Below are 13,428 nucleotides of genomic sequence, written 5' to 3'. Positions count from 1 at the left end.
CTGCCCTCCGGCGTAAGGAGTGACGCACCGTGTAAATTGTACCCAGATGTATCTGTACCTGCTGGCACGCATTGAGGAGCCGATCTTGTAATGTCTGAACATCGTTGATTGGCGTGACCTAGAATAGTTACTTCAAATGTCCCTATAACCAAAAACCGAGGAGATTGATGTCTGGGAACCGAGCAGGCCAAGATGTGGGGCCACCCAAAACCAGTTCAGCGGTCCTGTAACGTCTTTGTCAGATGTTCGCGCACATTGTGGCGAAAGTGTGCTGCTGCGCCCTCATGCGTGAACCACATTTGTATTCGTAGCTGCAATGGCACGGCCTCCAGTAAGGCAACAATACAGTAATGAGAAAGGCCAGATATTGCGCCCTCGTTAACCTCTGTGGAATGGCTCTGTTAATCTATCGTCAAGTACTCCTCTCCATACGTATACTAAGAATCAGGGTTGATGCTCCATTTCCTAAATTGCTTGAGGATTTAAGTGCTCGTTATGAAAATCCACAACACCCCGCCTTGTGAACCCTGCTTCATCGGTAAACAAAATCTTGGATGCGAACAGTGAATCTGCGGCACGCTTCTGCAACAGCCATTGACCTAACCGCCGTCTTCCATGATGATTCTGTGGATTTAGGGCCTGAACGCGTTGTACATGATGTGGGTACAGTAATTGCTCACGAAGTACCCCTCAGATAATAGAGTGAGACACGCCTCCAGCTGCTGCTAACCGTCGCTCACTGGTACCAGGTGTTTCTTCCACCGAACGTAGCATACGCTCCTGCAGGTCAGGCGTGCGGACTGCGCGGGGCCTTCCGTTGCTGGTCTTCCGAGGTGCAAGGATACCTGCGCTCCTCTGACGCTGGAAAAGTCTGCCGAACAGCCTATTTCAGGGCACTCTGCTCTGTGGATAATTTTCATCGTAGAAGGCACAGCCTTGCAGTTAGGTTCATTTGCTAAGCCATAGCGGAATATAATATGCGCCATTTCACTTGTCGACTAGTAGTCTTCCATTGCTGACAGGTGGTGGAATAAAGATATATATACTACACCATTTACAGCTACAAACATCGCAATAACTGTAAACACGTAAGTGAATCTGCGTTTGGAAGAAGGTAAAACACCGTACCCTCGGTTGACAGTAATGTACAATAAGGCACACAAGCACGACGAAAACTAACGTAGCTTATAACACGACTCGAGCGCAAGTTAGTGTGCAATAGGTCAGGAACTTGATTTGGATGAGAGATGTTGTTGATGTTGACATCCCACATATCTCTTAGGGTTAGGTGTAAACGACATACTGTGCACGTGAAAGAAAATGAACTGTGAGAAAAAATTGCCTCTTTCTTTTCATGTTCTCAGTTTACTCTTAGGTTTCTTAGCATCACCTTCAACTTCCCAATGGCGTCAAGGAGCTTAGCCACCCTTTACACCCTTACCCTTTAATGTGGTGTGTTGTTCTGAAGGTGTATTCTTCTAACGCCCTCATCTTTAATCCATGACAAGCGCTCGTTATCTTTCAAGTTGTATCAGTAGTGTCAATGAAACTTTCTGGCAGATTAAAACTGTTTGCTGGACCGACACTGGAACTCGGTACCTTTGCCTTTCGCTGGAAAGTGCTCCACCATCTGAGCTACACAAGGACGACTCACGACCCGCCCTCACAGCTTTAATTCCGCCAGTAGCTCGTCTCCTACCTTCCAAACTTCACAGAGTCTCTCCTGCAAACCTTTCAGAACTACCACTCCTGGAAGAAAGGAATGTCAATATCTTTACGTACTTAGGTGAATAATATGGACGCTTTAGATGTAGAAATAAGTTGAGGTATCATTGAGACTTGCATCAATCAGGGTACAAACGTCGAGGCTCAACATATTATGATGACCAGCTTGTGCTTATACAGTTAAAAATAATACGTACTGTCTATTCGAAAATAATAGATGCTGTCTACGTGTTCGTTTCGAACTGTCAACTATTACTGCTGTGTCTACTTAGCGTATTATTTTATGCACGTATATTTTGATAACGAATACAGAAAATATAGATGCGGACATATTTAATATGGGGTTCGTTGTGCAGGACATATTTAGTATGGGGTTCGTTGTGCATCTACCAAATATGGTACAAAGATTGTACTTCGCTTACTGCCAAGTTGGAGGTACAGAGAACAAGATGGTGTACATACCGGCTGGTTCTTTAGTTTTAATGGCTGTTAATATACATGATTGACAGTTTGGTTTCAAAGGCAGGTAAAATACTGATTTGTGTTTGTTGGAGGAGGGAGGAAAGGTGAGGAGTTGGGGAGGGCGTATTTACGTAACTCGTTCATGATCCACCTGACTGTTCAAGGTAATTGATGATGTAATGAGTTTAAGGTGAATGTCATAGTCAAGGGCCCAAGGTCAAAGCCGGCCGGAGTGGCCTAGCGGTTCTAGGCGCTACAGACTGGAAACGCGAGACCGCTATGGTCGCAGGTTCGAATGCTTCCTCGGGCATTGATGTGTGTGATGTCCTTAGGTTAGTTAGGTTTAAGTAGTTTTAAGTTCTAGGGGGACTGATGACCTCAGAAGTTAAGTTCAATAGTGCTCAGAGCCATTTGAACCATTTTTTTGAACCCAAGGTCAAATTTCATTGCCCCTCCCACTGCATGTAGGTACCCGTATGTCAGTTTGTAGCCTAAAACGTCATTGCATTGTTAACAAAGACAGGTAAAATTTTTAGGTTCGTTGGCTTCAGACGTTTTGCTCCTACTTCATTTAATGTTTACTACTATCGACGTACACGTTTTAGAGGTATCAAACTGACTGAAGAATTATTGTTGCAACAGTGCATATGGATTACGTGAAATTATTACATTCACACATCAATAGCGCAAGCGCGTTGGGGTACCAGGTATCGACCAATATTGAAACACCTATATCAGTTATTGGTGTAGCCTCCACGAGCGTCAAAGTAGTCGCTAACTCTTACATCCAGTCGATCGTACAGATGGCGAATACATTATGCAACGCTTTCTCGACCTGTTCACATAGTTCTGTAGGAGTTGTTGGTTGACGAGTCACGAGTCACACGGCAAGTCCAGAAATCGTGCTGGCCATGATCGTTGCTGCACTTCTTGCATACTTCATTGAGTTTCACGGGTGGTTGGTGCACCTATGGTCACTGGTAACGACAGGCGGTTCCAGTCAAACGGAGTAGCAGCCTTCCCAGAAGCGTAATTACCACTCATGTACTACCTCGAACTGATTCGAACGTACCACGTTATTATAGTTACTTGTAAGAAAACTATGTAACTGAAATCAGAGTAACATGATAACCTCATAAAATTATGAACCCTGCCAGAGGAGTCTTCCAAAAAAAAGAACAGAACATAGACATTTAAAATGAGGCTCAGTTAATCATAAGACCGCTCATAAACCTTCGGTGGCTCCCCTAGAGCCCGACCGCTGGACCTTCTGGCAGGTCCGCTTACATCCCAAGTTCCCCGCTGCACCGTTGCTAGTGGCCCGCCGACTGGTACTTCTTGTAAGAAAATAACGAGTTCCCTTTGAGAGAACAAATTTGCGAGCTTACGCAGCACCGAACATGTATCACATTGCACAGAGTATTGTAAACATTGTTATCTCCCAGGAAGTATCTAATACAATCACAATCGCGTCACTCATTTAAATTGTCGGCTAGACTACAATTTCTTAATTCCTAATATGTAATGCTGATCGTATCGGTAGTTAAGAGCAGGTACCTGCAACTTAAATATCTTGTCGGTTATCAACAATGTAGCGAGCGGGAAAGTCGGCGAGACTCGGAAAGATTTTCAAAATAGGCGACTAGCACTCAGGAGGAGCAAGGGAGGACACACGAACAAAATTACAGAAGGACTGAAAGTAGGAAATTAATGCGGAAAAAAGCGCTAATCACTGCAGAGGCACACCGTGCTTCTCCCTCTATAAAAAAAAAAGCAATGTAAAAAAGAACTTAAAAAAATGGCTTGGTTTTCAGAGATTTCCTAAGAATGACATACGCCCTCAGTTCGCTGTCTTCGAGTACAGGTGAATGCTACAGTACTAGGCTTGTAGCTTATACCGAGCAAATATATAGAACGGTTGCGAATCTTCAAGTTTTCGCGGCGCAAAGACTGCTCCATTACGTTTCGGGAATGCAGCCGCATGAATTCTGCTTCTTCTTCTAATATTTCGGCTGTATACCTTTCAGCCATCTTCGGAGAGAGCCGTACGACTGACGCTCCAGCGCTCGCTCCATCCTTTTAAACTCGCAGACCGCGCCACTGCGCATGCGGCCACAGATAAACAAGGCGCCAGTGATGTTGATCGGCGGCAAAGACGTACAATATGCATGAGTTACGTCTGTGGCTGCGCAATCGATCCATGCTGGGAGGTCGATGTATTACTGGGAGCTGAACTGTAGCGACGTCTTTGTAAGTTCAATATTGAGAGTGCCGGATTCTATGATTTATCTAATGTGAAACCGCTGTCTCTATCAATTAGATTGTTCATTAAGCGGATTTCAATGGCCTCTTTTACTACGGAGTCCCAGAAAGATGAAACAGAAGTCAGAATTTCGACATTTTCATATACCATAGAGTGACCAGAATCAATACAATGCTCTGCCACAGCCGATTTACTGGGTTGTAAGAGCCGAGTGTACCTGCGATGTTCCGTACACCTCTCTTGGACTGTACGACTCGTTTGTCCGATATATGAGAGGCCACATTCACATGGTGTCTTGTAAACTCCAGGCTTGCGGAGTAGTAAGTCATCTTTAACGGAACCCAGGAGTGCAGCCGTCTTCGCCGGTGGACGAAAAATCACTTTTACTTTGTGTTTAGTGAGGATCCGTCCTATTTTGGATGAAAGGCTTCCCACATACGGCAGGAAAGCCATGGATTTAAATGTTTCCTCGTCATCTTCTGCATTCCTTACGGACACCTTAGGTTTTATTTGTAGTGCCTTACGTATCTGTTGTGGAGAATACCCGTTGTCCTCAAAAACTCTCTTCAGATGTAAAATTTCGTCTTTTAAACTACTTTCATCAGATATGACGTGTGCTCGGTGTACCAAAGTTCTTAAAACACTACTCGTCTGCGAAGGATGGTGACAACTATTTGCATGTAAATATAAGTCCGCATGGGTCGGTTTCCGATATACTGCATGACCCAAAGTGCCATCTTCTTTACGCCGAACCAAGACATCCAAAAATGGAAGACATCCCTCCTTTTCCACTTCCATTGTAAACTGAATTTGTCCATGGATGGAATTCAGATGGTTTAAGAAGTCCTGCAATTTATCCTCGCCATGGGGCCACACTACAAAGGTATCATCAACGTACCTCCAAAAAACTGTAGGCTTCAAACTAGCAGACTCCAGGGCCTTCTCCTCGAAGTCCTCCATAAATAAATTTGCCACCAAGGGTGACAAAGGACTACCCATGGCGACACCGTCAGTCTGTTCAAAAAAGTCGTTATTAAATAAAAAGTATGTAGAGGTCATCACATGGTGAAACAAAGCTAAAATCTCCTTATCAAAACTTTTTCCAATGAGATCTAAAAATTCAGAAAGAGGTACCTTAGTAAATAGCGACACTAAATCAAAGCTAACTAATAGATCGGAGGTGTTCAAAGATTTTAATTTGCCAATGAAATCTGCAGAGTTCCTTATATGATGATCACATTTTCCCACAAGCGGCCTCAATAGTGACGCCAGGTGCTTGGCACAATCATAGTTGGGAGAACCAATATTGCTCACGATAGGACGTAGAGGAACGTCTGGTAGTTTGAAGCCTACAGTTTTTGGAGGTACGTTGATGATACCTTTGTAGTGTGGCCCCATGGCGAGGACAAATTGCAGGACTTCTTAAACCATCTGAATTCCATCCATGGACAAATTCAGTTTACAATGGAAGTGGAAAAGGAGGGATGTCTTCCATTTTTGGATGTCTTGGTTCGGCGTAAAGAAGATGGCACTTTGGGTCATGCAGTATATCGGAAACCGACCCATGCGGACTTATATTTGCATGCAAATAGTTGTCACCATCCTTCGCAGACGAGTAGTGTTTTAAGAACTTTGGTACACCGAGCACACGTCATATCTGATGAAAGTAGTTTAAAAGACGAAATTTTACATCTGAAGAGAGTTTTTGAGGACAACGGGTATTCTCCACAACAGATACGTAAGGCACTACAAATAAAACCTAAGGTGTCCGTAAGGAATGCAGAAGATGACGAGGAAACATTTAAATCCATGGCTTTCCTGCCGTATGTGGGAAGCCTTTCATCCAAAATAGGACGGATCCTCACTAAACATAAAGTAAAAGTGATTTTTCGTCCACCGGCGAAGACGGCTGCACTCCTGGGCTCCGTTAAAGATGACTTACTACTCCGCAAGCCTGGAGTTTACAAGATACCATGTGAATGTGACCTCTCATATATCGGACAAACGAATCGTACAGTCCAAGAGAGGTGTACGGAACATCGCAGGTACACTCGGCTCTTACAACCCAGTAAATCGGCTGTGGCAGAGCATTGTATTGATTCTGGTCACTCTATGGTATATGAAAATGTCGAAATTCTGACTTCTGTTTCATTTTTCTGGGACTCCGTAGTAAAAGAGGCCATTGAAATCCGCTTAACGAACAATCTAATTGATAGAGACAGCGGTTTCACATTAGATAAATCATGGAATCCGGCACTCTCAATATTGAACTTACAAAGACGTCGCTACAGTTCAGCTCCCAGTAATACATCGACCTCCCAGCATGGATCGATTGCGCAGCCACAGACGTAACTCATGCATATTGTACGTCTTTGCCGCCGATCAACATCACTGGCGCCTTGTTTATCTGTGGCCGCATGCGCAGTGGCGCGGTCTGCGAGTTTAAAAGGATGGAGCGAGCGCTGGAGCGTCAGTCGTACGGCTCTCTCCGAAGATGGCTGAAAGGTATACAGCCGAAATATTAGAAGAAGAAGCAGAATTCATGCGGCTGCATTCCCGGAACTTAATGGAGCATATAGAACGGTTGTCGTCCTGACTCTGTAAACATCGACAAAAAACGACACACATAATGGGACAGCAATTGTCTATTACAAATCCAAAATACGGACCCCGGATTACTATGCTCATATGTCATATGGATCGTTTAATGATATTCTAGGGCTACAAAAAAAGCGAGATTGTAGCTCGTGGTAATGAAATATTCCTGATAACAGTACGCCTAAGAAGAAAGAGCTGTACCAGATCACGTCCTGTTAACGAGGTAAAATACTCGTAGTTCCGACAACTTGATTAAGAAAATACCCTCCAACGGAAGTTCTACATGATTCGCGTTAAGTATATTATGCACAGTACTTAACACTTCGCTGTCAGACAATTGGCTAACGAACAGTGGAGAACGGCTGTATTGAATAAGTTCAATCACTTACTTCCATATGCGTCACTAGTTTCAAACGTCGTTGACTTACGCAACAGTGCAAAGTATACAGGATGGTCAGATGCTTGTAAGGGCATTGGGGGGTAGGTTGTACCGAGAAATAATAATCAAGAAAAAAATCGATACTTGTTGCATTTTAATTAGAAATGAAGTTAGCCAATGAGGCGATTGGGCTACATAGCTGGTAACTCACGAGAGTTCTCGGAATTGTACTCGGTTTCGATCCTTACTACCGTACCATGCTCAATTTCTGTATTGGTCTCTTGTTTGGCTTTCGGGAACCAAATGAAGAACTGATTAACGACACCATCTCTAGCGGGACGCTTACTGCAATTCTAATAATCTCGGAAACAGAACAAGGTATCGAACTCTTCCTTCACAGTTATTTTTCAGTACAAGCTACGCTATTTCTCACCATCCTGTATATCCAGTCTGGGCTTAACTTCATAGGTCTGTGATTCAGTTCTGATGATACTCATAAGGTAAACTCCAAATCGCAACCACCTCAGATTTAGTAGTAATAGGGCCCAGTTCCACCACGAAAACAGAAAAGGGTGTACTGAACTGTGAAAAAGGAGCAACACAGAAACAGTCCGAACATGAGGAGTGCAACATAAAGCAGTGTGGAACAGCCACGTGGTTATGTGGTGACGGACTTGGATTATAAAGTGGACGAAACGTGATCGAAGCTCCCCCAAACCATTTATTTCACTTTTGGCTATATTCAAATCCGTGCCTGTTTCGTGGTATAAGGTCCGTTTGCTGCAGCGAGTTGTAAGAAAGGGACCTATAATGTAAGTTGATTCTGCACAACTATTCTATTAGCAGCCGAAAGTAGGTGGCTTTCGAATGGGAACCATAGACGTCTGACGACAAGTCAACCGAATCCTCCACTGAAAAACACGTCTGCTGTGTCATACACGGCTTAGGTATGATATGTGTGTCATATGATAGGAATCTCTTATCGACGCTCCTAATTTGTACTCCTGATGAGTGAGTATGCCTCCTTGACCGATTTAGGTCTTCGTAAGAATGTGAATGTGATCACTCCCAAGAAAGTGATGACGTAATAGTTTGTCATATAAGCTGCTACAAATGAACGTAAGTTCCAGTCGCACCGTTTTCCTTGTTCTATGTCAAAACAAACGTTTTGAAGTTGCCCCATTTTTGATGTTTTGACTCTGAATTCCTGTGTCGTAATGCAGTCAACACCTGTGTTTATTTGTTGTTTTCACTTCTGTGAGACGTTATGAGGTTTCTCGCTGATCTCACTAGTCATCAAATTTAATTGCGATGGTAATATATTTTTTTACCACATGACTCGTATTCTATAACCAATGGATAGTATGATAACTGCCAAGACTACAGAAAGAGAACAAACATTTCAGTAACTGGGCGGACACGGCACAGTTTTGTGAAAAAAATAAAAAGTGAAATCAAAATGTCACGAAAGAGTTTTGAATATTGGTCGTCGTCCGCGTAGCAATCCAATCCCATGACCACTTTTCTTTCTGTGGGCATGGCGGTTCAGCGTGTTCGGTGAGAGGATTAGCTCACCTCTAAGAAAAAAGCTCAGTGAATGTTTCAACGATGAACATGAACGGATATCATGGGACGTCCGCAACGAAAAATATAAGATATAAGAAAATATTAATCTCGACGTCATATTTCTTCCACTGCGCTCAATGTTGCACTTGTTGACCTTGGACCGATCGCTGTTTCTATTTTGCATTTTTTTAAATCTTTAGTATGCCTTCTGCCCGTTTTCGTACTCGATCTGTGTTCTGTTTCTGACGGGCCACCTTACCACTAAATCTGCGGTTGTGGGAGAGGGGGGGGGGGGGGGTGCGATGGGGAGTTTTCCTTGTCATAGCGCAGTGAGGCTCCTACATTAGCAACTATATACCGTGCCTGCAAGTCATGAGTGAGTTTCGAATTTGCATTAGTCACTATAATTCCACTTGGAATAACTGAAAATTCGTAATTTATATTGTAGCAGCTAAAATTATCAGGAAAGCAAATAATTATCTATTGCTGTTACATATTAGTAATGATAAGGTACACTTAGAAATAATTTCATGAAAAAGTGATTATGTACGAAACATTAGCCTATTCAGTTTACTAATACAACTTCCTTTCGACACGACACCGCAAACTCTCTGAGCTTGAGGCATACAGAAGTACTGAAGTGGAGCTCACTGTCTTGAATCTACTTGATGACTACTCTAGCACCGCAGCACGGTTTCGTGTTACGCGGTAATAAATACATTCCTTCTTCCTTCACACGAAATTATGAATAGATTATTGGACAGTGCATTCAAGTGCTTTGTCCACACTCGTTATCGTTGTGCACAATAACTTCTCCTAGGGACAACCGTAGCACTATAGAGATTGTACAATTGCTTCAGTACAGTTGTGTCCATGCAACTCACTGTTTCCACTAAGCTTTGCACCTTTTTTAATACACTGACAGTAGTGCAAAGTGTTACGTCAGTATCAGTCTAGTATTTATCAGAGCTTATGGGGATACTCATCATACAAAGGGACTTGAATGATTAAACTATAATTCTATTCTAAATTGACGTTCCAGAGAAATATCAGTTTGAGATGTAACACCCAGGGCCACGAATACATTATTGTAATTGCTGTGATATGGCACCAAATAGAGTCCAAGTGCCGCCTGGAGGAATTTCTTGCCCTGCTTGAGAAAGGTGCTTCCAGTTCATAGACACAGTTTGCTGGAGGCTCATTTTAATCTATACATCTCACCACCGTCTCCCAGTTGTGTTTTGTGAGTGACAAATCAATGACAGCTCATGCAAATCAAACAATCGCACTTTCGTCAAGACTTATGTGGTGTAAACTGTGATGTGGGACATGGGGTCTTGCGTTATCCTCGTGGCCTACATCTTTTATTATAATTCCAGCAGTAGTATAGAGGTAAGGCTCTCAAGAATCGCTGCTTCGTCTGCGGAGACGTTGGCGCAAATATGACCGCCACAGGCTGAGGTGAAACTCATCACAGACTCAGTGCCCCAAATGACCTTGGCTGTACATCTAGCACGTCTCTGTTGTCTGTGGCATGGTGTCGGCGGTAAAGCCCGCATAGCATCTCGGATCTGAACCCAGATTTCAGTAACCTGTTCCCGACAGTTCGTGATGACACTCTGCCTGTGACCTCTACCCATATTACATTTGTTGTCTTCCGCCAGTTCTTCAGAGGTAGCCGTACAACCAAGTGATCGAGTAGTGGAGCAGCTCTTCTGGACGCACCGGTGGCTAATCTTGCTGCACTGTAGGCCGAGTTTATTTCGTAAGCAGTCTTTAAGCTGTCGTATCCTGCCGTCGACTACGCCTCATACTGCCTCGTCTCTCATAGCAAAGGTTCATCTGTTCTCAGAGCCCAAAAAGGTAACGATAAGTTGCACGGACACGTAATCTGAATACTTAGTGTTTTTATTGTGATGATACAGTTAAATTCAAATTCAAATGTCTAAACATTTTTGTTAATGCAAACCGAGTCTGTAACATTATCGATCTCATACGAAAGGCTGGTGTTAAGGAAACCTCAGAAACTATGTCAAGAGCTAAAAATGTTTTTCTGTGATAAATGTTCGTTGGAAGAAGAGGGGTTTTAGAAAACATAAATAATTTTATGGAAAATAAAATATGGAAATGAATGTTAATTACAAATACACTGACTAACATTGTTAGAGTAAAAACAAACAAGTAATTCGTTTAAACAAATAAAAATCATGCAGGTAGATAATCGACAATGGGCTTTCGACTGCCAGTCTTTAGGTTGACTTTGGCACCAGCACTACAAGAGAGGCAAAGAACGGAAAATCAGTAGCAATTGCCGTTAAGCCCTGGCAGTCAGCTTATCGTAGCGTGCCGTGTCTGGCGATGTGGGAGTTAAACAGCAAAAAATTCCGTGTAAAAGCGCTTAATATCTGATGTGGAAGTGGTTTATAGTTCCTGAAGTTGTCTCCAATTTATTTTATGTCGGAAAGCAAGAGTATCCTACTGGTTTTATATGATGGAATATGGAACCGATGACACAGCATGTTGACTTGGCTACTGCGTGGGTGTGGTAGTTATAAGTTAATTCCATCACTGGAGACATGAAAAGCCAATCCAAATATTCATACAGCAAGCAACAACGCAAGCACCAATGCGACTGCAACCTACAAGGCAACACACATTCGTATTAACAGTATTTATCAGTGTATCAGGATGTCATAGTTAACTCCTTGGTTCGTCAAGGTTTCACTGTAGTTTTGTTAAAAGTATTTGTTATAATCATTGTCCCAAAATTAAAAAAACATCCAAAGTTCCCCGTAAATTTTCTTGAATGTAATTCTGGTGTCATTCCGTTTGGTTAAAAGATCGTAGTTAATTTTGGCGTTACAACGGTCTCTCAGTATGTATAAAAGTAACTTCCAAGAATATTTGTTTACTTTCATTTTGAAGGGATAAAAGTTGTGGTCACTTTGATATGTCATTGTCAAGCTCAGTTTTATGAGATTTATTACCCTTAAATGTGCTTTATCAAAATATCAACTTTTCGTAATTGTTCAAACTAAAGGACACACCAATTAAGCCATGTTAGAATATTTCAATCTGCATCATATTGTTTCCAAGTAAAATTGTTGCAATAAAGGTATTAACGTAAATTTACTTCTATTAATTTAAAGTAATGAATTGAAAGAAAGTATTGAAATTACTTCTTCAGAGTTGATGACCAAAATAGTCTTCGTAGATTTAGTTTCCTTTGAGTGCATCTATCATACGGCAGGGTTTCATAGCTGCAAGCCGTTTGCTACCAGGGTGTGGAGAAGACCAAATCCATGTAGCCATATAAAGTGTTGTGTGCATAATAACTTGTGGCTTGTACTAGCCCTGAAAATCTAACTATATTGTCCATATTTCGCTTTGAAGAGATTTTACATCGTAAATAGGTGCCTTGCTAGTAATAGTACTCTGTTAGGTAACACACGTATAAATTAGCGCTAGAGGTTATTGTTAACGTTAGAGAACATAGTGTAATGCTGCACAGATTTGATGAAAATGCTCTACTGGTGGGATGAAAATATTTTTTTTTCTTTTTTGTTGTCTTTTTTCCAAATGGGTTCGCATTTCCTAGAGCAGCCAACGCAGTGTTTTCACATCTGGGGGGATACAAAAATTATTCAGCACATTATTAATTCCATTTCAAGCAATAATAGCAGATAATACCGCTAAATATTGTCACGTTCGTAGTTAAAAAGCATTCCTTTCCCTGCCACAAAACGTTAAAGAAAGATTCGGTCACGTGCGATTGGGACATTTAAAAGCACAAAGGCGACTCGGTCAAATGTGGATTCGCCATGTATGCTTACACTATCTCCAGCTGGAAATTTCCAGTGGCGTTAGATACGTTATATTCCCATAGGGTAGTAACATTATTTTTAATCTGTAGGAATGGACGTATTTACTGCAAATAAGCTCGTGTAAGGAAGAATGTTAAGGAGAGACATGCATGATATGTGTACTCTAATGTTAACAAATAGTTTAACTAACGTAATAAACATGAACAAGCAATACTTCATGTTATGGTTCGTAATAGTATAATGCAATATCACATCCAGGTCTAAAAATTTTCTTCGAATTAAGAAATTACTGAACAAATATCACCTTTTTATTAATGTTCCTTCTCCTGAACCAGTCACAGCCAAAGTTGATCTGTGTTATGTTTAGATTCATATAAACCATTAATATGTAAGCCGCTTTAAATACCTTTCGTAAGAAAGATTTGGAGGGCAGCGTGGAGGGTAAAAATCGTAGGGGGAGACCAAGAGATGAATCCACTAAGCAGATTCAGAAGGATGTAGGTTGCAGTAGGTACTGGGAGATGAAAAAGCTTGCACAGGATAGAGTAGCATGGAGAGCTGCATCAAACCAGTCTCAGGACTGAAGACCACAACAACAACAACACATCCTT

This window comes from Schistocerca cancellata, chromosome 3 (genome assembly GCF_023864275.1).
Source record: "Schistocerca cancellata isolate TAMUIC-IGC-003103 chromosome 3, iqSchCanc2.1, whole genome shotgun sequence".
Classification (NCBI taxonomy): domain Eukaryota; kingdom Metazoa; phylum Arthropoda; class Insecta; order Orthoptera; family Acrididae; genus Schistocerca; species Schistocerca cancellata.
The sequence above is the reverse complement of the archived record's forward strand: the minus strand, read 5'-3'. Positions refer to the sequence as shown.